At 44.0% G+C, this 24867-nt stretch overlaps 1 protein-coding gene and 1 long non-coding RNA gene across 5 annotated transcripts in view; one reads left to right on the top strand and one right to left on the bottom strand.

Annotated features, from left to right (window-relative positions):
* The window catches only part of LOC116648987, a 45697-nt gene extending 40847 nt beyond the window's left edge, over nt 1–4850 (bottom strand). For both annotated transcript variants that reach the window (XR_004302600.1, XR_004302599.1), the window contains exons 1-2: nt 4679–4850; nt 3954–4090 (exon numbers count right to left, since the gene is read on the bottom strand). This is a non-coding gene — a long non-coding RNA (uncharacterized LOC116648987). The remainder of the gene's footprint in view (nt 1–3953; nt 4091–4678) is intronic.
* A 411-nt stretch (nt 4851–5261) lies between these two features.
* Nucleotides 5262–24867, top strand: part of CCDC92 (coiled-coil domain containing 92) — a 31236-nt gene continuing 11630 nt past the window's right edge. Inside the window, exons 1-2 of one of the 3 annotated variants that reach the window (XM_032431399.1) lie at nt 5262–5530; nt 5995–6158. The gene's annotated coding sequence lies outside the window, so the exon portion shown is untranslated. Of the gene's footprint in view, nt 5531–5666; nt 6159–24867 lie in introns of those variants that run through there. The other 2 variants (XM_032431398.1, XM_032431400.1) reach the window with 2 other exon arrangements.

The raw sequence follows: 24867 nt of genomic DNA, 5'->3' as shown, positions 1-24867 counted from the left end.
TAATTCTCATTGGGATTTTATGTGAACTACATCAAAATTAGTTTAATTTGTAGAATATTTCAATGTTTACAATGATGCTTTCCCCTCTAATAACATGTAACATCTGCCCATTTATTTAGGTTAGCTTTCAAATTGTTCAGGTAAAGGTTTTTCTTCATAAAGCTTTTCTGCATTTGTTTCATTTTTAAACATCTTCTAGTTCTGTTGCTCTTGGGAATCAAATCTAACTTTTCTGGAGGAGTAATTACAAACTATTTGATTATTAGTGACAGTACACATCTTTCCACATGTTTAACAAATTATACTTCTATCCAGTGAACTGTCTGTCCACATCCTGTAACCACTTGTGTGTGGACTTTTCTTAGTTTCCTCACTGATCTGAGTTCCTTACATGTTGAAGGTATTAAGCCTTCACTTACGTTTGTCATAAATATTTTCCTACTTTGTGGTTTGGCTTCTAATCTTAGGGTTTTGTTTTTCCTCTCTTCTTAAAGAAGTTTTAAATTTTTTTGTAGTCTAATACACTGATTTTTAAACTAATAACAGATCCGGTACCCCAGAAGTGCCAGGACCTAGACATCTTTCCCTCACAACACCTGCACAGCAGGTATTATTTTCCTCACTTAGAAGATTCTAGTTCAGGTCTATCTGATTGCAAAGTCTTTGCTCTGCCCACCTCAACACACAAAACCCTCTCTTCCAGATGTTTAATATCTACTTCCACATTTTCTTTATGATTTAGGGGGTATTCTTGCTGATTTATCATTTACTATATTCCCATACATATTTTTGGGGTGCTGAATAGGCTCCAGAGACCTGTACAGATATTTTAAAGCCAGCATGACACTGTTTTGAATGGGGTTCTATAACATGTTTAATATCAGATAGGATTTGTCCCACCTCATTTCTCATAATTCTGTCCAGTTCATCCCAAAATGGATAGCTCTATAATGTTTAAACATCACATCCAGGAACATGGCCTGTTTTCTCATTTAAGACATTCTTTCTTATCTTTCAGGATAGTTTATGGTGTCCTCCATGCAGACTGCACTTGTCTCGATAAAGCTGTACTTACAAGTTTTATGTTTTTTTTGCATTGTGATCAGAGCCTGTTTTTTGGTTGGTTTTTTTCTTCTCCATTTTAATTTCTGCCAGGTTATTTTTGGTATTCAGAAAGCTATGAATTTTATATATGCATTGTGTACCCAGTCACTTCCTCAATTTTTCTTTGTATAATAGTTTTTTGTTGTTGTTGTTGTTGTTATTCTCATTTTTGTAGCCAATAGCATCTACATATACTTCCCTTCGTCTCATTTTGGATCCTTACCTCACTCTTCTTGCATATATTACTGCTTTAATAAAACTTACAAAATCCATGTTAAATAACTCCCCAATTTTTAATTTGACTCTGATAACTTTCTGTTAAGTATAGTGTGGATAATTAGCTTAATATTTCTGTAGGCACAAAGAAGTACCTACTTTTTAAAAATAAGAAGGATTTTTTTTTTTAATCAAATATCTATTTTGTTTGTAGTTTAGGTGGCAGTTTGAATTCAATGTGAACTCCAAGGGAAAGATCACCTCTCTTCCAGACAGACTTCTGAAATGGCCTACCTAGTCTCCCCCACTTCCACTCCCCCCACACCACACCCCCACATTCTGCATGCAGCAGCTGGAGTGGCTTTTTAAAAATGCAAATCTGATTATGTCATTCCCCTGCTTCAAACCCAACCCTTGCAATGGTTTCCCATTTCACTCAGAATAAAATAAAACATCATTAACGTGCCCTACAAGACCCTACATGATCTGGCCCCCTGCCTAGCCACACTTCCCTCTCACCCACCAGAATCTATCCACAAGTCATTCTTTCAGTTCCTGGAATGGGCAAAGCTCTCTCCCCCTTTAGGGCCTTCCCACATGCCATTCCCCTGCCTGGAAAATTATCCCCCATCACTCTACGCTAACACCTACTCACCCTTCAGATCTCAGCTCAAATCTTATTTTTGCAAAAAAAAAAAAAAGTCTTTCCCAGGCCACCTTTTCACAATCTAAAATTTGCTCCCCTTTTTATACTCTCTCATAACCGGTACTACTTAACTTTCCTAACAGATACCATTTGTGATTATATGTGCTGTTGCAGGATTGCTTCATTTGTGGTCCGCTCCACCCCCATAGATTATAACCTCTAAGAGAACAGGGACAAATTGATTATGCTGGCCACACCACAAGCATTCATATATATTTGAATGAAATAAAAATACCTAAAAAACCCTTAATTGTATCTCTTGTATCTTAAAACAATACCCATCATATCAATCAATATTTAAACTGTTAAAACTCTTTTTGATACTGCCTACAAATTTAGTAAGAATACACTTTACCCCAAGGACATAACAGCTAACCTGAATCTGATGCTGCCACAAGAAAATACATATATAAATTATATCACTAAGAAATGTTTAAATATGAGAGTTTTGTTTTATGTAGCATTCATTTTGCTGATACTTTATTCACAATCAACTAATTTATAAGGTCTTATTTTTTAAAGCACATAAAGCACTAGGAAAAATGTGCTTTGTCAAATACTCTTTAAGAAGTCTAATGTATTAACAGTAGTTGATAAAAATTATAGCAAAATCACAAACTAAAAAGCATTCAAAGTTGGTGATCTCTATTGTTCTGTAACAGACACTTCTGGTCAAAAAAAGTATAAATTACATTGCAAATAAAAAGTCCTTTTGGATCACAAAAGCTAACAAAATCAACATTTATATACTACTTTACATTCTGCAAAACACTTTCACATATGTCATATCGCTGAACTCTGTGGAGTAGACAGAGTAGGTACTATCAGCATTTATAGGAAAGAAAACTGAGGTTTAGAGTGATTGTCCTCCTCAAGGTCAAAGGACTGGAAAGTACTAGCGTCATAATTACATTGGGGGAGGGGTAGAGGTCCCACATGTAAATTTCTTAACCAAAGAGAACTTCCATCCTAAAGGCCTGTGTCTGTAATTAGTGTAGATTTATGCTCCCTTCACTGAAATTTCATTTCACCAGAGAACCACCACCGAAAGAGCTGCTTTAAATATGAAGCTAAAATTTAAATTGCCACCAATCTGGGAAATAAACTATGGTATACCCAAACTATGGAACATGATGCAGCAGTTCTTCAAAACGAGTTAAGGCATTACATGCTGAAACTGAAAGATAAGAGTACACTAGTACTTGTTAAAACAAAGATAATACAAGTACACACACGGGGAAAACATTTTAAAAGATCTAGAAGAATACACATGGAACATATAATAATTATCATCTCCGGAGACAGGGGTTGGTAGAGCAAGACTTCAGCCATGTCTGTGATGTTTTAATTTTTACAAAGAAAATATATTACTTTACCTATTTAAAACTAATTTTTAAAAATTTAAATTAACCTGTGGTTTGAACAAAAATGTCATTTTTCTGCTCTAAAAGCTATGCATCTATAAAGGAAGTCGGGGCCTCTCTAAAAGAGAAGACAAATATATAAACAAAAAACGCTTCAATCCTGTTAAAACAATAAACCATCTAAATGTCACAAAACGTTCCTCTAAAAAAGCAGTAACTTAAATTATTTTTTAATACCTAGTCTCCTTTGTTGCAGTAAGACAACCAGTAAACAAACTAGCCACTGGAAGAGTACAGAGCAGGCTCCTCCTAGAGAGATTTAGTTGTTAGAGTTCGGCAAGGAAGGTTTCACAAAGGAGCCGAGTTTTGAGGGAAATGAGAGGTGACTTGGCAGAGAGATGCGGGAAGATTAATCCAGATGGGAAAATGTCTGGGAGGTGGATATACTGAGTTAATCGGAAGCGGGGGACAGTAAGCAAACTGAAGTCAGTCCTGAAAGAGGAGAGGATTCCTTTGGATGTGGGAGTTGAGAGGGAGCTCGGCTGCGCGGCCATCCAGTTTACCTGGGTGAGAATCCGGCCCTTGTTGTGGTCAAACAATGGAGGCGTCCAGCGGCAGCGGCGTTCTGCGCTGGGTGCGCGAAAGGTTCCTCATCACCTGAGTAGGATGCTCGGCGGGCTCTGCTGGGACGCAGGGCGCTCTAAAAAACACAACATCACACCATGCAGCCGGGCTTCTCCGCGGCACAGCCCGGCTCCCTGCTCCCACGGCGCGGCCATTACCGCCTCTCCGGGGACCCGCCTGGAAAGGCTCCAAGGCGCGGCTTCACGGGCTTCTAAAGCGGTTTCGCTCCCCCTTCCCTCGGCTCCAACAACAATGGAGCCCGGCTCGGGAGTCCGGCTCCCGCGGGGCCTCCGCCCGGCCTCGCCCCTGCCGCTGCCCATCCCTCGCCGCGCAGCCGGCAGCCATCTGTGACCCCCGCGCCCCGCTCCCGGCACTGCGGGCCCACGCCGGCCGGCCGGCCGAGGCCCGAAGCCAGGCTGCCCTCCGTGGGGCCTTGCCCGGTGGTCGCCGGGCCGCCCGGCTGCTGGGGGCCGCTCTGACCTTTCCCACCGACGCCCAGGGGCCGGCCCCGGCTCGAGGCCCATCCTAAGTGATGGGTTGTTTTTCTTTTCTTTAACCCACTCATCCTCCTTCCAACCCCGAGCCCGCTCCCCTTTCGCCCCCGCCCCCGCCTCGTTCCCGAAAAGAAATAGAGAGACTGCAGCCCGGCCACCCGACAACTCACTCCAAGTGAGGGGTTGAAGCGCCCCAGGCCGCGGGCTCCGCGCACCCACCCTCCCTCTCCTCAAGGGACACCTCACAGGTGCGCCTCCGAGCCGCGCGCGCGCGCTCCGCACACCCAGACGCCTCCGGGGGACAGCGCGCGTGCGCACGCACGGGGCCGACGAGCCCCGGGGGAGCGGGGGCCGCACGCATGCGCGCCGTCCGGCCCTCGCCCCGGCACCCCCCCCCCCCCCCCCCCCCCCCCCGCCGCCCGCGCGCGCCCTCCCCCCAATCCCAGGCTGGTCCCGGGTACCCGCCCCCCTCGCCAACCCCCGGCCCTGCGCGCGCGCTCCCGCGCGCCCGCTCGCCCCTCCTTCCCCGCCCCACCCGGGCCCGCGTTACCCTGGGTAACCGCAGTGCGGCCGCACCTGAGCTCTGCGCCTGCGTCCCACTGGCCAGACCCTCCCTTCCCCTTGGTCGGGTCCCGTGCCCCACCACAGGTGGGGGAGGGGGGCGTTGCCCCCTCCCCGCGAAGTGAGTATCGAGCGGCCTCCCCCGCCCTGCCCGGCAGACAGACCCGCCGCCGCCGCGCCGGCGCCTCAGCCGTCCGCAGGTCCCCACGGCCTGGCCTCGCCGCCCCGGCCCCAGCTCCCGGCGTGCACCGCGGCGAACGCTCGGGTGGGAGCCGGCGAGATGCGTTCGGCGGGCGGCGCCCACTGACCTCCCTCGGCCGCCCGGCCGGGGCAGGGCCGGAGCCGGGAGCCAGCCCCGCCCGCCGCCCCGCCCATGGGCCGCCAGCCCCCGCAGCCGCCCGCCCGGAGGACCGCGCCGAGGGGGGTAGCCGCCTGAAGGACCGCGACGGCCGCGCCCGCAGGTGAGGCGGGGCCCGAGGTGTGACCGAGTCCAGCCCGGCTCACCTGGCCGTACCTCTGGGGAGGCTCTGCGGGCGCCGTGGGGGTGGGGGGCGGGGGCACCTGTCGGGACAGGAATTTATTTAGGTTGTTTTAAAAGCCCTCGCTGCAGGGGGAGGGGGTCCTCGCGTCTCACCCCCAGGGCTCGGCGGTGGGGAAGGGTGTCCCCTTGCGGAAACAACGGGGCGGGGGGGCACGAAAAGGTGGAAAGGAGGGCAAAAGTGAGGCGCAGCGACCCCACGCCGGCTGCCTGCCCCGTTTTCCAGCCGGGTATGGGGAGGGGGATGCCGTTCCCAGGGCTCCAGTCCAGGCTGCGGACCGTCTGCACCGCGCACCCAAGCCAATCCGATGGGCAGGAGCGGCCAGCTCAGGGGCTGCTCCGACCAGCCCCGGGGTGAGGTTGTAGGGTGAGGGATCCGCATTGCAGGTGCACCTGGAGCGCCCGAGGGCCTGGCCCTGCTTTGTCTGGGATGCTGCGGGGAGGCGGCCGTCTGAATCCACATCGCCTTTTTGAATGCGTTTTACCATCCTCTGGACGTTAGAGACCCTCCCTGATAAGTTGCCTTGTCTCCTGTCTTGATAACCCTTTACGTAAGTACTCTACCTTACAGCCCTTTTCTGAAGCTTTGATGTAGGCTTTAGATGACCCTGAGTAACGATTTGCTTGTAATTCATGAAATTGAGCATAATGCAAATATGCAGTAGAGCTCTAGGTTTGACTACAGAGCTGCGTCTACTACCGTGAGTTACTCCAGTTTATCTAACTTACGTTTTCGTGCTGACCTGTATTGTTTAAATTCAAGTTTTGATATTTAGCAGTATGATCTATTCCAGTAATTGAAAATGAGGTCACCTAAGAGGAAATATAGTCGTGCTCCGAAATTTAGGTTGCGGTAATAGGTCTTATTAAAAAATACGAGCTCCAAGGCTGTAGTGCTTTAATACGTTACGCATTTTCAGAAACCTACCTGTAGGAGTGTTAAAGCTAGAATTGCTGGGTCTTTTTAAATAAGATTTTTAAGTTTGAGATTTATATAAAGAGCATTGTTATTATTAAATGATTTTTTTTTTTGCACTGTCAATTTGCCTACATTTTCTTCCCATTGAATTGTAAGGAAAAAGATACTAACATTTAAAGTGACTTTTATCCCCAAAGATGTTTTAAATATATGCATTTGTTTTGGCTAAATGTTTATCTTATGTGAAATATTTTTGGGAAAAGGTTTTAAGGCTTGTGATATATATGTATATATATATGTGTTTACATATATGCATGTATATGTATATGTGTATTTACATGTACACACTATTGAAAAACCTTAAAATAGTTTTTATTGTTTCTCTGCATCATCTTATAATTACTCAGTAAATTTAGGTTCGGTGTATTTAAAATCCAAAATACAAAACAATTACTTGTGTGTATCAGATTTTTATTGTGGTACATGTAAACACATCAATCTAACAGGTTTCTTGGAAAATATTAATTCTTTTTTTTAAGTGAATCCTTTTGCTTTCAATGGAAGATCACTTGGGTTCTTAACTCTTTCATCTGTGATTCATTGGATAAATTCATTTTAATGTCATTACTTAATTGGCGGAGAGCATTTGCAACAATACTGACGTTAACACTTATAAAGCATTTTCTCATATTTCTAACAAGAAAAGACATGGGGCTTTTTCTTCTATCTTGAACAAGGTCAGCCATAAAAAGTTCCTGATACATAGTGGGCACACGTTATTAACTAAGATTAATTACATCTACTGGATTGGATATCTTTAAAGATCAGCGACTAGGTTCCTCTCTATGCTTCACATGTTTGACTCAGATTGACATTCCAGGCTAGTTAAGTAGGTGCTAGCTTAATGACACCAATTTTCACTTCTCCAGCTTTGATGTTTAAACCTGCAGAAAGGTTTGGGCAGGGAAGTGAATGTGTTCTAATTGTCTTCAGCTATTTAAGATTTGTCATGTAGCAAAGGGAATGTATGTATTTAGGGTAATTCCCAAGTACAGAAGAGGCCAAGTAGTATTTATAAGAAGACAGATTTCACTTTGACATAAAAGCAAAAGTTTCTTACGATTAGAACCTCCAGCAGCGGAAAGAAGGGGCTGCTCCTTCCCCACAGAGTTTCCAGATAAGCCCGTTCCCCAACAGGGCAGGAATCTACTAGGAGATACCACACGGGGTGTGTGTGAGAGGCCTTCTGAGATGGGGTGTCTAGGGATTCCAGTGGCAGTGGATTGAAGGGCTTTGTGGCTTTTTTTTTTTTTTTTAATGCTGGCTTCATAGCTACAGCTGTGGGCATAAGGACTCCCCAGAATGTGCCTGAACCCTCGGAAGATATTTGTACCAGGGTAGAGGCCAGCCTGGTATCAGGGGTGATTTTAATCCTACTTTGCTCTTGTATGGGGTTTTACAGGTAATAAAGCACTCTCACATTCAAAACACTTTTAAAAGACTTTTTTTAATTATACGTGATTTATATTTCTCTCTTTGGCTTTTATTTTCTACAATAAACAATTAAGAGGAAAATTACCCATTTCTATGAAGGCAAGCAGAAGAGTTTTTTTTTTTTAAAGCTCTTTTTAAAAATGGGATGATGTAAGTCATTGTTTTCAGAGTCAGCAGGTTGTGAGGTGAATAGATTTTCTTATCTGAAATTATTTTTTAAAAGATACTGATTAAGAGCTGATTCTTGTGCTTGCTCTGCATTTTAGTTTCTGTTTATTTCATTACTCAAACATGACTCAAATTTCACAGCAAAAAAAAAAAAAAATCCAGTCATATCCACCTACGGTAAGTTGCATTGGACATTCTTCCAGTTTGTCTGTGTTGTTTTTAAATATATGTTGGCAGCTGAAGGTAAAACACAGCTGAGAGAAGTACAGTTACAATGTGCTGAAAAGATTGGGTGAATTGGAGCTTTGTGTCTGAAGTAGAAGAAGATTTGTCCTATTTGTGCTAAGCCAATCCTGGGAATGATAATTTATCAACAATAGCGATGATGATCTATCCATAATAAGAAAGATTAGGCAGCTCTTGACTGTACGTCACGATACATGTTTTAAATGGGTTGGTGGTGTTAGGACTCTGTCTGTGGCCAAGGAGCAGAGCAGAGCTTCTTGTGAATACCAGAGTACCCAAACGAACTTCCTCTGCACAAGGATTTAAGTGGAGCATAATGGTAACGGGCCAATTGAGTTAAAATGGCGTCTGATCCCTCCAATTGAGGAAGAAGTTAGAGGGAAAACCATCCTGAATTAATGTATATGTGTGCTTAATCTTTCAAAAACCCTTTTAGTTCCTCCCCTGTTCTTTATTTTTTAAAAAAAAATATTTGACAGAGAGAGTCACAGTGAGAGAGGGAACACAAGCAGGGGGAGTGGGAGAAGGAGAAGCAGGCTTCCCGCAGAGCAGAGAGCCCGATGTGGGGCTCGATCCCAGGACCCTGGGATCATGACCTGAGCCGAAGGCAGACGCTTAATGACTGATCCACCCAGACGCCCCCTCAGGCGCCCCCTCTCTTCTGTTCTTTAGCAGATGAGTTTGTCTCATGCTTTTTGTGCCGGTTTATCCACCAGCTGAATTTGGGTATGATCGTTTAAATAAGACAAAGACCCAAACTTTAAACACGGAATACATCATTTATTTATACTTTATGCATGAAGGGAAAAGAGAAGAATATCAAGTTCTTCTGGCCAGCCAAAAAATAAAGCCTTTAAAAAAAAAAAAAAAAATCGGAGAGGCTACTTTAAATATTATGACCAGGTCAACAAGTTATCAAGTAAGGTACCCAGTTAGAAAGCAGCCTTTTTAGAGGTCAAAGGTTGCCTTTTAGAGCTCCTCACCAGAGTTTCTGAGGCTGTCACACAGCCGTCTAAAAACCTCTTTGTTAATTAAAAAACAGGAGTTTGTGTATTTTATGCAAGTTTCCACACTGGAGAGCAGAGTAAGTTATACATCTTTGTGATTATCCCCAGTTTACCATTTTATCAGAAATAACTTTATGAAGCAAGGAATGTCTGCTTCTCTGTAGCTATAAAGGAAGAGGGAATGTGTTTTCTCCTTTTATCAAGATTCTTTCTACTAGCCAAATTCTCAACACTGGGCAGTAGAATTCCTTTGGTTAGCACCAAACAAAAGAGCAAGCCTGAAATGCTTGAAGCTGACAGTAAAGGAGAGAAAAAAAAACAGAAGAGCACTTTTAATAAATGGAATTTGAGGCATATAGTACTCTGCTGCTACAGTTTCTCTCTTTGTTGCCTCCTTGGTGACACTTAAGATGTGAAATTTAGACCTGCATAAGATCCACTACTTCTGCTCATCAGATTTCCTTCCCAACCTATTTCTAAATGCACCCTATGCCCATTTTATTTACTATAGGTAAGGGGGTTTATGAGGCATGCTTTTAAGCCCAATTTCTTATATAAAATTGCTTAAGCATTGCTGCTACATACAAATTATAATTTTCTGTATTATTACAATTCTGTTTTTCTTGAAGTTGCTCATTTTACCTAGCAGTGCAGGGCATTATACTCTGAAAGGGCTATCTGTTATGTTGGAGAGTATTCGTAAAAATACTGGTTCCCCAAGTTACGGTTCCATCACTGTGTAGCAGAATAATCCAGGATTGCCATATTTTTCTCTTGGCTTCTTACCTAGTGTTCTCAGGATGAACAAGTGTAGGTGGTTAGGCTCATGTCATACCCCGAACAGTGAAGACTCTCTTAACCCCTTTCCTCCACTGTCACACCTGTCAACCCAAGTGAAAGGCACTGGTGTTATTTCTCCTCCAGTGGCTTGTGGCATGTGGGAGCAGATCCAGTTTTGTTTTAAGATTTATTCATTTGAGAGAGTGAGTACGAGCATGAGTAGGGGGAAGGGCAGAAGAAGAGAATCTTCAAGCAGACTCTCCACTGAGCGTGGAGCTCAACTCAGGGCTTGATCTCACGACCCATGAGATCATGACCTGAGCCAAAACCAAGAGTTGGAGGCTTAAGCAACTAAGCCACCCAGGCGCCCCCAGATTCAGTTTTTAGAAATATTTGTTTTGCACATTGGTAAGAAAGACGGAGAAAGGTTGGTTGGTTGTTCACTTTTATGTTCCCATAGACAAATATATAACAGGGGTTATTAGGTATGGTCTATTCAAGGAGGGATCAGTCTTTGTCTTCAGCAATGAATCATCTTTATGTTTTGGTTCAGTCCTGGTGTCCAGACCAGAAAGTTTAGCCAGTAAGGTACTTGCTCACTGACCTGCCCTATTGCACTGCCCCAGGGGAGAGGGGAACACAGTCTTGTTTGATAGGGAGATAGGATATGTAATCCTCCTCAGCCCCTGTGGGGGCGCCTGGGTGGCTCAGTTGGTTAAGCGACTGCCTTCGGCTCAGGTCATGATCCTGGAGTCCCTGGATCGAGTCCCGCATCGGGCTCCCTGCTCAGCAGGGAGTCTGCCTCTCCCTCTGACCCTCCCCCCTCTCATGTGCTCGCTCTCTCTCATTCTCTCTCTCTCAAATAAATAAATAAAATCTTTAAAAAAAAAAAATCCTCCTCAGCCCCTGTGATGGGCTTCAAGTGAAGAATTCATTCCCATCAAGAAAGTGGTCAAGTCAGTTTTTGACAGAGGTTTATCAGTATAGTGAAGCTGTGGTATTAGGACCTGGTTCAGAGATGAGCAAAGCCAAACCTTCTTGTTGAGGGCAAAGGCTGATGGGTTTTTTTGTTTGTTTGTTTGTTTTGGTTTTCGTTTTTTTTTAAGGAGGAGACAAAATAAAAGTCTAAGTTGGAACAAGTAAAGCCAGAGGTGAGGCCTTTTTGGAGACAGGTCAGTTGAGTGCTCTCTGTTGGAGGTGTTCTCTGGTCTCATCCATGGTTGTAGGATGGAACCCGGAGCAATTTGGACCGATCATTGGCTCATTCTAGAACACTACACTGAATTCTACCCGCCAGCAGGCTGTAGAGTAGAGTGCCTTTCAAAGGAAATTTGGGACACCACCAAGACGTTCATGTGCACGTTATCATCCCATGTCGGAAGCTCAGACAGGAAGCAGATTACCCGTCGCTGGGCCTTGGAGGAACACTGATTGCAGTGAGAAGTTGTTAAAACAGCTGAGCCAGTGTCTTCCTACCAGAGCTGCCATGAGTTCCTGGCACATTAGGACCAGTAACCCCGCAGAACTGCAAGTCCCTACGGGAAAGTTGAAATGATACTCTGGATTGATGAACCCTGATGTGAACCCGGTCACCTAGGCTTCCTGCACCTGCACTTGAAGCACGTGGACACCCATTATCAACACTTCCCACTGGGAGAACCCAGCTTCATCCAGAACACTAACATTATGCCACTGGAGCATAATCAGAAGTCTTGGGAGCCTACTCAGTTTTTTAGGTGAAGGTCCCAGATTTTTGTTTGTTAAAACTCTTGTGTTCATAGCCCATAGGTAGGACATCTATCTAGCCACTTCAGTCCAATTTCTGTAAAATCCTGCTAGATTATTTCTCTCAATTTTCTTTTTTTTTTTTTAAGATTTTTATTTACTTGAGAGAGAGAGACACAGCGAGAGAGGGAACACAAGCACGGGGAGTGGGAGAGGGAGAAGCAGGCTCCCCACAGAGCAGGGAGCCCGATGCAGGGCTCGATCCCAGGACCCTGGGATCATGACCTGAGCTGAAGGCAGACGCTTAACGACTGAGCCACCCAGGCGCCCCTCAATTTCATCTTGATAATTCACTACCTCTTCTGATTCTGGGTGATACAGTGAAGGCCTTGGTGAGTGTGTAGGGCATTAGAGCTCTATTTACAATCTGACCTGTGAATTGTGGTTTCCTGTTATAGATAGACACACTTAATGTGCCAAATCTGGACATAGAATATTTCAGAAGTCCTTTTGACAGTCATTATGACAGCTTTTGTATGTGGGTAGCTTCTACATCTGTTGAAATTGCTAAGACGTTCACATTAAAACCATTTTCCTCATTTGAATAAAGCTAATTTGAATATGTGTTTACAAATGCCACCCCCCCAAAGGGATAGATAAGCCACTCTCTTTGTCTTTATGGTTCTTCTCTCCCACTCCCTCTACACCCACAATGTGAGCCTGACAAATAGGACAGCTCATATAATACTGTTGAGCTACAGTGGAAAATTTGGAGCATACAATTCATGTCTAATTATCCCTAGCATCCTTTTCCATGTGTGTACCAGGCTATGGAGCAAGAAGAGGAAACTAAATCCTTGGGAACTACTAAGGAGCTGTCTGGGGCATGGTCTGGTTGCAAGGACCCCCTGCCAGACTCCAGAGGCCCTTCACTGCAGGGGCCTGGTCTGGGACAGGGACAGCATAGGGAAGAGCTTCCAGAAGGAACTGGTTTTTCTGAAAATGGTGAGTGCTGTTAGATAGCGGTGACCACATTATTCACCAAAAGCAAAATAGTTCTAAAACAGCCCCCAATATAGGGTAACATGAGCACCGTTAGAAATGAGTTCCTTGGGGCGCCTGGGTGGCTCAGTCGTTAAGCATCTGCCTTCAGCTCAGGTCATGATCCCAGGGTCCTGGGATCGAGCCCCGCATCAGGCTCCCTGCTCCGCGGGAAACCTGCTTCTCCCTCTCCCACTCCCCCTGCTTGTGTTCCCTCTCTCGCTGTCTTTCTCTGTCAAATAAATAAAATCTTTTAAAAAAAGAAAAAAAGAAATGAGTTCCTCCCCAAATGAAGAGGACTCACTGTTTTGGCAACTGTCCATAGTCAGAATGAGAGTCAGAAAAAAAGAGTGAGAAAGACCAGTGGGATTGCATATTCCAGTGAGGACAGTACATTTTGTCTTGTAGACGGACTGCAGAGGCAAAGATGGATAAAGATTCTCCTTTGCTGAGAACAGTTTGCATGAGAGACTAATTTTCTTATCTGCAGCTGTTAATCTTTTCTCCCCAATCATACACGAATTTTTATTGATTTACTTTAATATACCTGATTCACACACAGTCATTCCAAACAGTTTATCTAAATAATACATAGAGATTTAAAATTGTGGATTTTAAATGTTATCAGATATATCAGATGTCCATAATAACATCAATTGATTTTACCATCTTATATTTGAGCTGTAAGAAGAGTGCTCAAAATAGGGCACCGGGGTAGTTCAGTCAGTTGGGTGTCCAACTCTTGGTTTTGGCACAGGTCATCGTCTCAGGGTTGTGGGTCAGGCCGTGCGTCCAGCTCTGTGCTCAGTGGGGAATCTGAGATTCTCTCCCTCTGCGCACCCCCCTCTGCCCTTCAGAAATAAAAAAATAAACCTTAAAAAAAAAAAGTACCCAGCAGATGACCCACGGGGGTTGTGAGGAGATAAGATATGGTTTTTCCCATTTGAATTTTAGTTTCTTTACATGTCTTTAGGTAAATATAGATTATTAACTAATTACCTCAGTGCTCTTCTAGTCCAAAAGGAATTAGAGATTTTAGAAAATATAGACAATTTACATTAAAGAATAATGCAATTGTTGACTAAGAATTTGTCAGAGAAATACGGTATCTTAAAACATTACTCAGCTAATGGAAGTGGAGTAATTTTTTTTTTTAAAGATTTTATTTATTTGAGGAAGAGAGCAGAGAGCACAAGTGGGGGCGGGGAGAGGGGCAGAGGGAGAAGCAGACTTCCCGCTGAGCAAGGAGCCCAGTGCAGGGCTCAATTCCAGGACCCTGGGATCATGATCTGAGCCAAAGGCAGATGCTTAACCGGCTGGACCACCTAGGTGCCCCAGAAGTGGAGTAACTTTATAAGTTAGCATAATAGGTAATATTGTCTAAGATTTAAAAAAAATAAATTATACTAGTTTCTTAAGTTGTAGTTACCAGTTGCACACTCACATTTAGATTTACCAACTCTTAAATGATGATGTGGATAACCATGAGCTTATCAGTAAGGCAAGTATAAGGGATTTATGAAGTACAATTTAGCCTTTGTGCAAAAATCCTACTTTTCTGTATGAATTAGTATATGCAGGGTTGTCTGTTCCTCCCCACTCTAGCGTGTTGGCTCTGTGACAGCAGGATTTGTATCTGTTTTATTCATTGGTGTATTCCAGTGTCCTTCCTGGTACCTGGCTCAGAGGTACTCAGAGAGAGGTGCTTGCTTTATTTGCCCCCACCGAGAAAAATAGGACCTTCCTTTACATCCCCAAATTCACAAAACAGTGTGTGAGAGGATTTGCCTCAAGAGTACTAAGGGCACTTGAATAATTTAATTCTGTTATGCAGCCTTCCATGTTATATTGAAATACTTTCATTCTTGTTCTTAATATAGAGGCTTTTCAAAAGAGATAGCTTTTCAATTTGTACCTGTATCTTTAAATTTTATTTCTAAACTGGGATTCTTATAACCCAATTGCTTTTACTTTGGAAGAGACCTTTTCCAAGTAGAAAACCATTTTAAGGTTTACCAGCTCAACACTAATTTCTTTAGTTTCCCCAATACATTTGTGCAAATAACAAAGTTTAAATTATAGCTCTTTTTATAAACAGCATTTCCTGGTGATCATGGAGCCTGTTCTTTAATTTTTCCCAGCCTGGAAAGCTTTTCTTAAAGTGCTAGTACACATAAAATATTAGGAGTTTTGGCATTATTTTATAAATTTATTTGGAGTCCTTAAAATCCTTTTAAGATTCATATATACTATTTAGTGGTCTCCTTAAAAAGAATTCCTTTGCATTCAAAATGTTAAAGCCTTTAAACATCAAAATTTCCTGGAGATTCATTAACTGTTCTAGATCAAAGGACTCCCATGGAAAGTGTATATTGGGTCAACTTTGATATACCCATTTATCATCTCTTAAAATACCACTTTTATAATTATAGTACTGGAGTCCCTCTTTGGGGTTCCAGAAATCTCTCACATTCATCCTCTCCGTTTCTCAGGTCACTTACGCATTTGTAGGAAAAGACAACATTTTAGACTGTCAAATAAAGGGAGGAACATTATTATAGTCTTAAGCAAATTGAAGTTTACATGCAGCCCTTTTCTTGCAAACAAAAGAAAGGAAGTGCACATATTTCTGGCCAGCATGGTGAGGCGGGTAAAGCAGCACCTTCCTGCACCCACTCCTCACCAGGAGCTTCATATGTGGGGGAGAAGCCCTTTCAAACAGAGGCCCTTTCCTCCAGGGTCAGCAGCTTGTTGCAGGGAGAACGCCGCACATGGCTGGAGCTTGTCCCTCCTGAGAGCTCCATCCACCCACAGTTTACTGGCAATCCAGGAAACCTAAGGAGAGTGGAGTAAACCTTAAGTCAAAAGAGAAAAAAGGCCTGCCTCCAATTAGATTGATGAGCCCAGGGCTTTTCAACCACAGTACTGCTATTTCGAGCTGCATCATTCTCTGTTGTGAAGGCTGTCCTGTGCATTGTAGGCCGTTTTGCAGCATGTCTGACCTCTACCCACTAGATGCCAGACATGCCCCTTCCCTGATTGTGACAACCCTAAATATCCACCCTGGGGGCACAAGTGCCCGACGAGAACCACTGCTCTCACTGGGTCACACTCCCAAATGGAGTTAATCAAGAGGATGGAATTCCCTGCGTTCTTCCTTTAATTCTGACTGCTTACAGTTGTCTCAAATAATAACATTCACACATGAATTCCAATTATTTTTTGAAATATATGTATTATATATATACGTATCTTGGAATATACGTGTGTATATATGTGTGTGTGTATATATGTATATACACACACGTATACATATATATGTATGTCAGCCACAAGAACAATGACTGTGTAGATTCTCTGACAAAATAAAAAAGCTGCTTATGGAGAGCAGGTTAGAGTCAGATTGCAGAAACAGGCCAGCTCTTCCCCAAGACCCAAACAGGTACCACTCCTCCCACTCTCTGCTGGGTTATACTTGCCTCAGCAAGGATGCACCCTCTTCTACTCCCCATTCTATTTAAAAATCCATCTGAGTGTGGCACGGGTGGTTGATTTGGATGGACACACGCAAACTCCATCCGAATAAGGAATTTGTCATTGTCTAATTTATTTTAATCTTCTGTAGGAAGAGAGAAATCCCAGGCTCCTCTCTAACCAGGAAACCTTAAAGGTTTCTATATCTTCACATAAGAAATGTCACTTTAAATTGTATTATTAAAATAATAAATTATCGGGTGCCTGGGTGGCTCAGTCGGTTAAGCATCTGCCTTTAGCTCAGGTCATGATCTCAGGGTCCTGGGATTGAGCCCCACATCAGGCGCCCTCCTCAGCGGGGAGTCTGCTTCTCCCTCACGCTCGCCCTCTGCCCCTCCCCCCTGCTCGTGCTCACTCTCACTCTCTCGCTCTCAAATAAATAAAATATTTTAAATAAAACAATAAGTTATCAGTAAGGCAACCAATTAGAAAAGCAAACTTTTAGAAATCAAAGGTTATATTTTGAGTGAATTAGCAATAATCTCCAAAGTCCAGATGTCTTAAAATACTTGTTTGGTGGTGAAACGAAAGTATACATTTCCACACAGGAGAGCAGAGTACGACCGTAGTTCTTTAACAGAACTAGCTTCTTAACGCAGACACAAAGGAGTGTCTGCTGTTCTGCAGCTGTAGGAGGAAAGAAATATTTTCTCTTATTCTGAGATTTTTTATTTTTAATGAGCAGCATCCTCAAGAATAAGCACTGGACTTCTAGTTAGCATCAAGCAAAAAAAGAATAGACCCAAGAAGCTTAAAACTTAAAATATGGGGAAAGAAAAGGGCAAGAGAGGACTTTGAACAAATGGAACATGGGGCAAATGATTCTGCCTCTGCAGGGCATGCACTTTGAAGCATTCATGGGTTGTCGCCTTTATCTGGGCCAGGTGGCACAGTCCGTGGCAAAGGGCATGGCCTTGAAGTCGCCCAGTTGGGGATGAAGCCCAGCCCTGCCACTTGCTAGCTGTGACGTCAAGGAAGTTATTGAACCTGTTGAAGCTTGTTTGTTAATGTGTAAAATGAGGATAATAGTGTCTACTCCTTAGAGTGAGTAGAAAGGGCATAGCTTGGTGCAAGGCATTGAAAGCACTCTGTGCAGGGGGTTCTCTGTGACCCCATTTCCCCAGAGCAGGACGATGTGCCGTCAAGGCTCTTGCCTTCCATAATCTTACCCCACCGGACTAAACATTCTTCAGTCCAGCTTTTGTCTCTGTTGGATAAAACTTCAGTTTTCCCCCCATTTTCTCTCTCTTCTTCCGTCTCCATTTTTCTGAGTGTCTTTTAATAAGCAACTGAAATCCAACCCTGGCTTTTCTATCTAACCTGATTTTCTACCATTCCCCGGAATGTTCTTTCCATGTTCAACATGGCCTCACTGCTACTCTTAAGACTCCATGTTTACCTCACCAGAAACACCCTCTCTTGTGTGAACCCGGTCCCTCTTCAAAACAAAACCATCTCTGCCCTGGCAGTCCTTCCCCTCTCAGCGCTCACCAGGTTCCCCCACGTGCCTGGCAGCGCAGACGGTCCTGGGAATGCTCAAATGACTGGGACCCTGCCTCCAGGGATTTATACAGCCTCGCGTGGGAGACAGGCAGGTCATCAGAAAGCCCTTCAGGCACTGTGGCAGGCGAATCTTCATGCCCACTACCCCTCCCCTGGTCCCTGTACTTGGCATATACCTCATGAGGATTTCATTATACTTAGTTTTCTTTGTACTTGAGAGGCTGAGTCTCACAACCCCGGTAAATTGTAGGCATAAGACTGAGTACACAGTGTGCACCAGGGAGCATGTGCTGGCTTGATATTTAACCTCCAGGCACACGTTTTAAACGGAGGGTGGGTTGCTCGGCCTATTCTAACAGGCCTTGTCAACTTCAGAAGATAAAAAACAAAACCAGTGATGATGTCCAGCTGCTCGCCATAACCTCTTGGTGATTCGAGTGATTCCCAGGCTTTCAGAACTCCTGTAACAGTGCATTTTTGAATTGGGAAATCCGACAGTAGAAATAAAGAATTGTCCTGTGAATGGAATAGAGTCAGCTTTACAGAGAATTTGCTGCATTGTCCACGTTTTTCTCATGTCGTCAAGGACCAGGAGAAGCCTCTTCGGAGCTTGGCACGTGTGTTTCCTCATTTCCGAGCTCTGACTCCGCTGAGACTTTCCTCCAACAGGAACTAAGCCCTTGATTTGCACGTGGCATGGCCACATCCTCGTGCGTCAGCACCAAGGATGGATGTGGTTGGCTCGTAACAGAAATAACTTTTCCACGTGTAAATAAGCTGCCCCAACAAGATCCCGTATGTCACAAACTCAGAATATCTTGAACATGCCCACACTTTCCCTCCCACTGAAATTAAACTTTATTTCATTTTTATGTGGCCTGATAGTTTTTGGGTCTTTTTATTTGAGAGATTCCCCAAAGGCATGCATGAACTGGCTATCCTTCCCTCCTTTGCCTTTGCCTTATTCCCATGCCAGTTGGATAAATATTTCCACATCCTCTCACCTCACCAATACAAAATACATGACCTAACAGGGGAGGGTGTCGGACCAAAGATTGGCTGAGAGCACCACTAATTCCCAGCTATAGGGAACCCTTTCCCAAAGGGCCAGCTCAGATTACTAGAGGAAGGCATCCATTATTCTAGGTGCTAAGTGATACAGCAGGGAGCAGAGAGAAAGGCCCTTGTTCCCATGGAGTTTACATTCTGGTAATATAGGAAAGATAAATAAATGACCAAATTGTAGGTAGTGATAAATGCTAGGGAGACAGAAAATGAGATAGTGCGATGGTGATGGCAGTTAGCATGAAACTGGTAAATCATTCTTGCAGTGCAAAGCGAGAACAGGCCTGTAACGGTGTCTGTGGGCGCCCAGGAAACGTGTTTGGGTGATTCTCCGCATTGCAGCAAGCCCACAGTTCTAGGTGTGGTTCTGAACGCTTCACATCTCTGCTGCCCGCTATGGTAGCCCCCGGCCATGTGGAGCTATTTAAATTTGAATTAATTCAAATCAGAATAAATACAAGGGGGAAAATGTGCTTCTCAGACCTCCTAGCTACATTTCAAGTGCTCAGTGTGGCTAGTGACCGCTCCACTGGACAGCAGAGAGCAGACTGTTTGAATCGTCGCCCTAGGTTCTGTTGGTTAGCGCCTCTTCAGAGGAGCTCATTTCATTTTCATGGTGACCCTGATAAAGTGGGTACTGCTATCCCATTTCACAGATAAGGAGAGTGAGGCACAGGGACTAGACATAACTTGTCCAAAGTTGCATAGTTAATATGAGACAGGGCTAGGATTCAAACCGTGGCCATGTGGGGGTTAATTCCTACCCTGCTGTGTTGCTGGGGCCCATAGATGACTAGAGCTCGTCTAGGCAGTCCACCTTCCACAGGACTGCAACCGATAGAGGAGGTTACGCCTTGGTAAAATCTTGTCACAGGATGCTTTAAGATTCAGTGAAAAGAAATTCTGAGCCAAGGGCTATGTCTTTCCTGTCTAAAAATGTAGGCCTATATTAGCACAACTCCCTCCTTGGAAAGAAAAGAGGGAGATACAAAGCAGCAAAATAATACCAGGGTGATGTGTGACCTCCATAGAGCAGATCATCTAAGCTGTCTGTGCCTCCTTCCCAGCATGTACAGTTGGGAAGATAGTAAGGACCCACCCCCCAGGGCTGTCAGGAGGACCTGCTGAGGCACCGCATGGGTGGCGCTCAGCGCAGTGCCCAGCCCCTGCTCCGCCAGGTGGGCGGCAGTCTGTAGCGGCCACAGGGATTGAGGCTCCACGGTGCACGCGAACAGCCAGGACGCTCACCTTCTCCCAGAGCTAACATGAGACCTGGTTCCAAACACCACACACTGGAATTGGAGGAGAGCACCGGGAAGGACCCAAGCAGAGAAGATGTCCCCTTTGTTGTTTTTGGGGTGTTTTTTTTAATATTTTATTTGACAGAGAGAGGGAACACAAGCAGAGGGGGAGTGGGAGAGGGAGAAGTAGGCTTCCCACGGAGCAGGGAGCCCACTGTGGGGCTCGATCCCAAGATCCTGAGATCATGACCTAAGCCGAAGGCAGACGCTTAACCAACTAAGCCACCCAGGCGTCCCAGATGTCCCCCTTGGAAACAGATTTGCATTGAGCTCATACACTGTGCTTGTAAATCGAGGCAAGTGTCTTAGTCCTCTGAGCCCTCATCCCTTAAAAAATGGGGATAATCATACCTATCTTGGATAATAGTTTCAATAATTAAATGATTATCTACCTATGAGCCTGGCGCATTGACACTTGGTCAGTAATAACCAATTACTAAGATTGATGAATGATTTTCAGCTTCTCATGACTAAAAAATGTCTTTGAGTATTTTCTTGCCCAGATGGCTTGGACTGACCCCAAGACTGGGTTAGGGCCGAGACAGAACAGATTGTCATCCAACACCATCACCATCAGCACACTGTAAACTGCAGTGGCCAAACCCCAGAGAAGCAGGGCAGAGCTGGCTGAGAAGCATCGTGGGGCACAACGTAGCAGCTGTCTCACTGAGGTGGAAGCTGCCCCACGCTCCCCCACACCCAGCGAGAGAAGTGTCCACCTGCAGGACTGGAGGAGACCGTCCTGCCCAGGATGCAAAGCAGGAGGAAAAACAAATCCCCCAGGCTCCCAACTGACCCACAGACTTTAACCAGAGTTGGAGCAACCAGAAGACGCTGAAACACCCAACCTAAGAATTTGGGACTTCAAATGGAAAATCTGGGCACTCTAAACCAAAATTGCTGATTTCCAAAGATGTGGATAGATCAGGTGCTTATTATTAAAAGTACCTAAATAAAAGTGGGCCCTGAAAGAGTGTGTCATGAACCAAGATTCTAGTTAACCCCATCGTGGGAGCACGGGGTCAGATACAAGACGAAAACAACAACAAAAGACAATTGTACAAATGGAAAAAGTGACAAAAGTGTATAAAAGAATCATGACCTTTAAAAGGTAAAGGTCAGTAAGAGTAAGAGAATACTGAACTGCGCTCCATTCTTTGGAAATTCCTTACAGGACACAGTGATGTTTGCTTTCCCTGATTTCTTCTGCTTTCCTCCAACAGCTGATAGCTCATCTATGAAATACAGCTGCCCTGCCTCTTACTTTACTTCTCTTTGTTTTCCTTTATTTCCACTGGGCTAATGTACTGATGGCTCATCTACCTAGTGTGATCCAAATTAGGTTGCAAAGACGAGCCCTAAGATGGCACGCACAGCACGTGGCAGCCCCCTCAAGCTCATCAGCTGCATGTGGCTCTCAGCATTGCCTGTTGAAGTGACAGACTTTCTCCATGGATCCACGTTTCAGGAAGAGTTTTCCTCTTCTCTGGAACCTTCTGCGCAATTTATTGAAGAAGTGAAGTATGGGATCCTGGGAGTTCTCTCGTGCCCTGACATAATAAAGACTCATTGTGAGCAGAAAGAACTTTATGGGAGTCAGCCTGAAATGCCGCCAGGAAATGTGCCTCATTCATTCAGCACAGACAGGAAGCTCACGGAAAGGAAACTTTGAAGGAACTGAGTAATCTCAGGTCAGGACTGTCAGATCACAGGATGGAGAGTCAAAGGGTCATGTGGCCGTAGGTGGACATGCTGAAGCCATCCAAAAAAAGTGATAGGTAATGAAGCTCTAGGTAAATGCCTCCTTAAGAGACTAAGTTTATCTTCTTTTCAAATTATTGGTACTCAAGCTATGTTATTCCATAGAAATAAGTGTCCAATAAAAACAAATATTTTATTCGTGATTATCAGAGGATATGTAATTACTGAAATTAAATGCCTGGCCACTGTGACTTTGGTTACTGAATTGACTATTTTTAGGATATTTTAATAATTTTGAAGATCTCTACTGTTTTCCCTGTTTAAACTCTTCTGAAATAATTAGCGTGGACCCATTTTGCAGAAGGGCAAGTCAGAGGAGGTGACTCTTTTTGGCTTGATTGCCGAGCTAAATTACGAAACTGTCCAAGATGACGTAACTGGGAATGGGCAGAGCTCTTCCACCTAAATCACAAGGATAAGGTCTCTTTTTTCTGTAAGTGATAATCTTCCCAGATGCCCCATAAGGGTTTAGCTAAATATGTTTTATTAGCGCTAGTGAAACAATTGACTGTTTTACCTTTTATAAGCAATAAAGGAAAAGTTTGGCTAAATTAAAGTGCATAGAGCTTCAGTTAATAATACCTTTCTTTCCTTGAAACCTACACTATAATTAGGTAGGTCCACAGGATGGATAAAGGAAGCCCTATGAGTTAAATCAGTTGAAATGGTTCATCTGTTTGGCAAACCATATTGAGAGATTTTTAAAGCAAGTGAACACATCTTCTCAGCCTAGAACATACAATTTAGATTGTGATCACCAAGTGCTAAGATTTAAGGAGACTCTCCTATTTCATTATTGTGAAAAGGCAGTTCTGCATTTGGGTCACTACATCTTTTAGGTTATCAATCAGTAGACAATTAAAATCTGCAGTAATCACAGTCAGTGTAGAAATGGAAACACTAATCAGATATGACCTGCTTATTTTCCCTTCCATTTAAAGGAAAATATCACTAGGTAGAACTGTGTGTGTGTTAAGTTGGGAGATTTATATGTCCCTAAATTGTTGGCTTAGGACCATCTTGGTAAATGACAAGCTTATTAGAAGTTCACAAGTGGCATTGCTATTGAGTTGTGAATGTTTTCATCTCTAGTTTCTGAAATGAGGCTACTGGGGTGGAGCCCAGAGGGCAGTCATCCTGGATGCTGTGCAGAAGGACAGGAGGAAGACATAGGGAGAGCAGAAGGGCCAAGCAGAGCCACCACGTGGCCATCTATTTCCCTAGAGGCAACTTCTCTTTAAGACTTTTCTCTTTGAAGTAGAAAGTGCTGAGCTGAGTCTCTACCAGCATCGTGTCTGGATATCGACTCCACCCCGCCCCCAGCCAGGAGATGGGGGTGCTGGTGTGCCTGCCAAGAGTGTAGGCATTCTGGCTATTAAGTGGCCCAATGTTCTCGGAGGCCCAGGGCGCTCCCAGAAAGTACCATGTGATTTCAGACCATGGAGCTCATGCATCTGCCCGCTTAGAGACTCTCAGACAATCTGAAACACAGACTTGCTTCTTCCTGAGATGTTTTCGAGTGGAGGGGCTGAGCCCCTACCAGTGTGTAGATACCTGACGTGGTTTTTAAATAGAAGCCAAACGGAAACTCTTAAAGTATGAGATAATCGGACTGCAGAGAAACTTGGTTAATAAATCCATCGTGGAGGCCCCTAGTGACTGCAGACTTCCCAGACAGCCACGTATCACATTCCCGTGTCTAATTGCCAATCTCTCTAATCACATCTATTACAACTTTAATGCTAGGCTGTACATGCTTTCAGGAGGAAATGGCTGTCAGTGTCTAAAGAATCGTTGACGGGCCTTGTATTTTATGATGGATAATGTCAGAGGATTACAGGAATGCATAATGCATGGGAGCAGGGAGGTACTCCAGTGCTCATCGTGATCATTGTCTGCATGTCTTGGGGGCACCTGAATTGTTGCTTTTGTAAAAATGGCCTTCCCATTCATTATTCTTGGTTCTGGTAAACTAGTCACAATTCTAGCAACCCAAGACTACCCTGGAAAAAAATAACTAAAACACGTGGTACTACTTTGCTAGTGGATAGTCCGTGATTATCTTTTTTTAAGAGAAATCACTTTATAATTTTTTTCTGACTCTAATATACATTCATCATTAAAGCAGCTTTAGGGAGTATCAAAATAGGATTTTTAAAAAGTAAAAATCATCCACAATCCACCATCTAGAGATAAATGCTTTTAACACTTTGTTGTATATCCTTTTAGACGTTGTCTCTACTTATATAGACAAAAATATGACATTAAATATACAGCTTTTAATATACTTTTTTGACTTATTGTAAAATATTTCCTTGTCGATAAGTACACATCTACATGATCATTTGTGATAATCTCAAGAGTTTGCATGCACCGTGCTAACCTCTTATCAGCAGACATTCAGATTACTTTGTGAGATGGTTATCTTGCAAAAAAAAGATGCTTTTCTTTTTTTCTTTTTTCTTTGCTTTCTACTGGAGTTTTCCTCTTAGCTTTTAGGGACATGCCCATTTAAAAAAGATGTGCCACCTACCTAGCTCGAGACTCTCCATCATCTGCTCTGCCCCTCATGCTTGTGCTTTCTCTCTCTAAAATAAATAAATCTTTGGGTGCCTGGGTGGCGCAGTTGGTTAAGTGACTGCCTTCGGCTCAGGTCATGATCCTGGAGTCCCGGGATCGAGTCCCACATCGGGCTCCCTGCTCAGCAGGGAGTCTG

Source organism: Phoca vitulina, unplaced genomic scaffold (assembly GCF_004348235.1).
Source record: "Phoca vitulina isolate PV1807 unplaced genomic scaffold, GSC_HSeal_1.0 scaffold46, whole genome shotgun sequence".
In the NCBI taxonomy this organism is placed as follows: domain Eukaryota; kingdom Metazoa; phylum Chordata; class Mammalia; order Carnivora; family Phocidae; genus Phoca; species Phoca vitulina.
The sequence above is the reverse complement of the archived record's forward strand: the minus strand, read 5'-3'. Positions and strand labels throughout refer to the sequence as shown.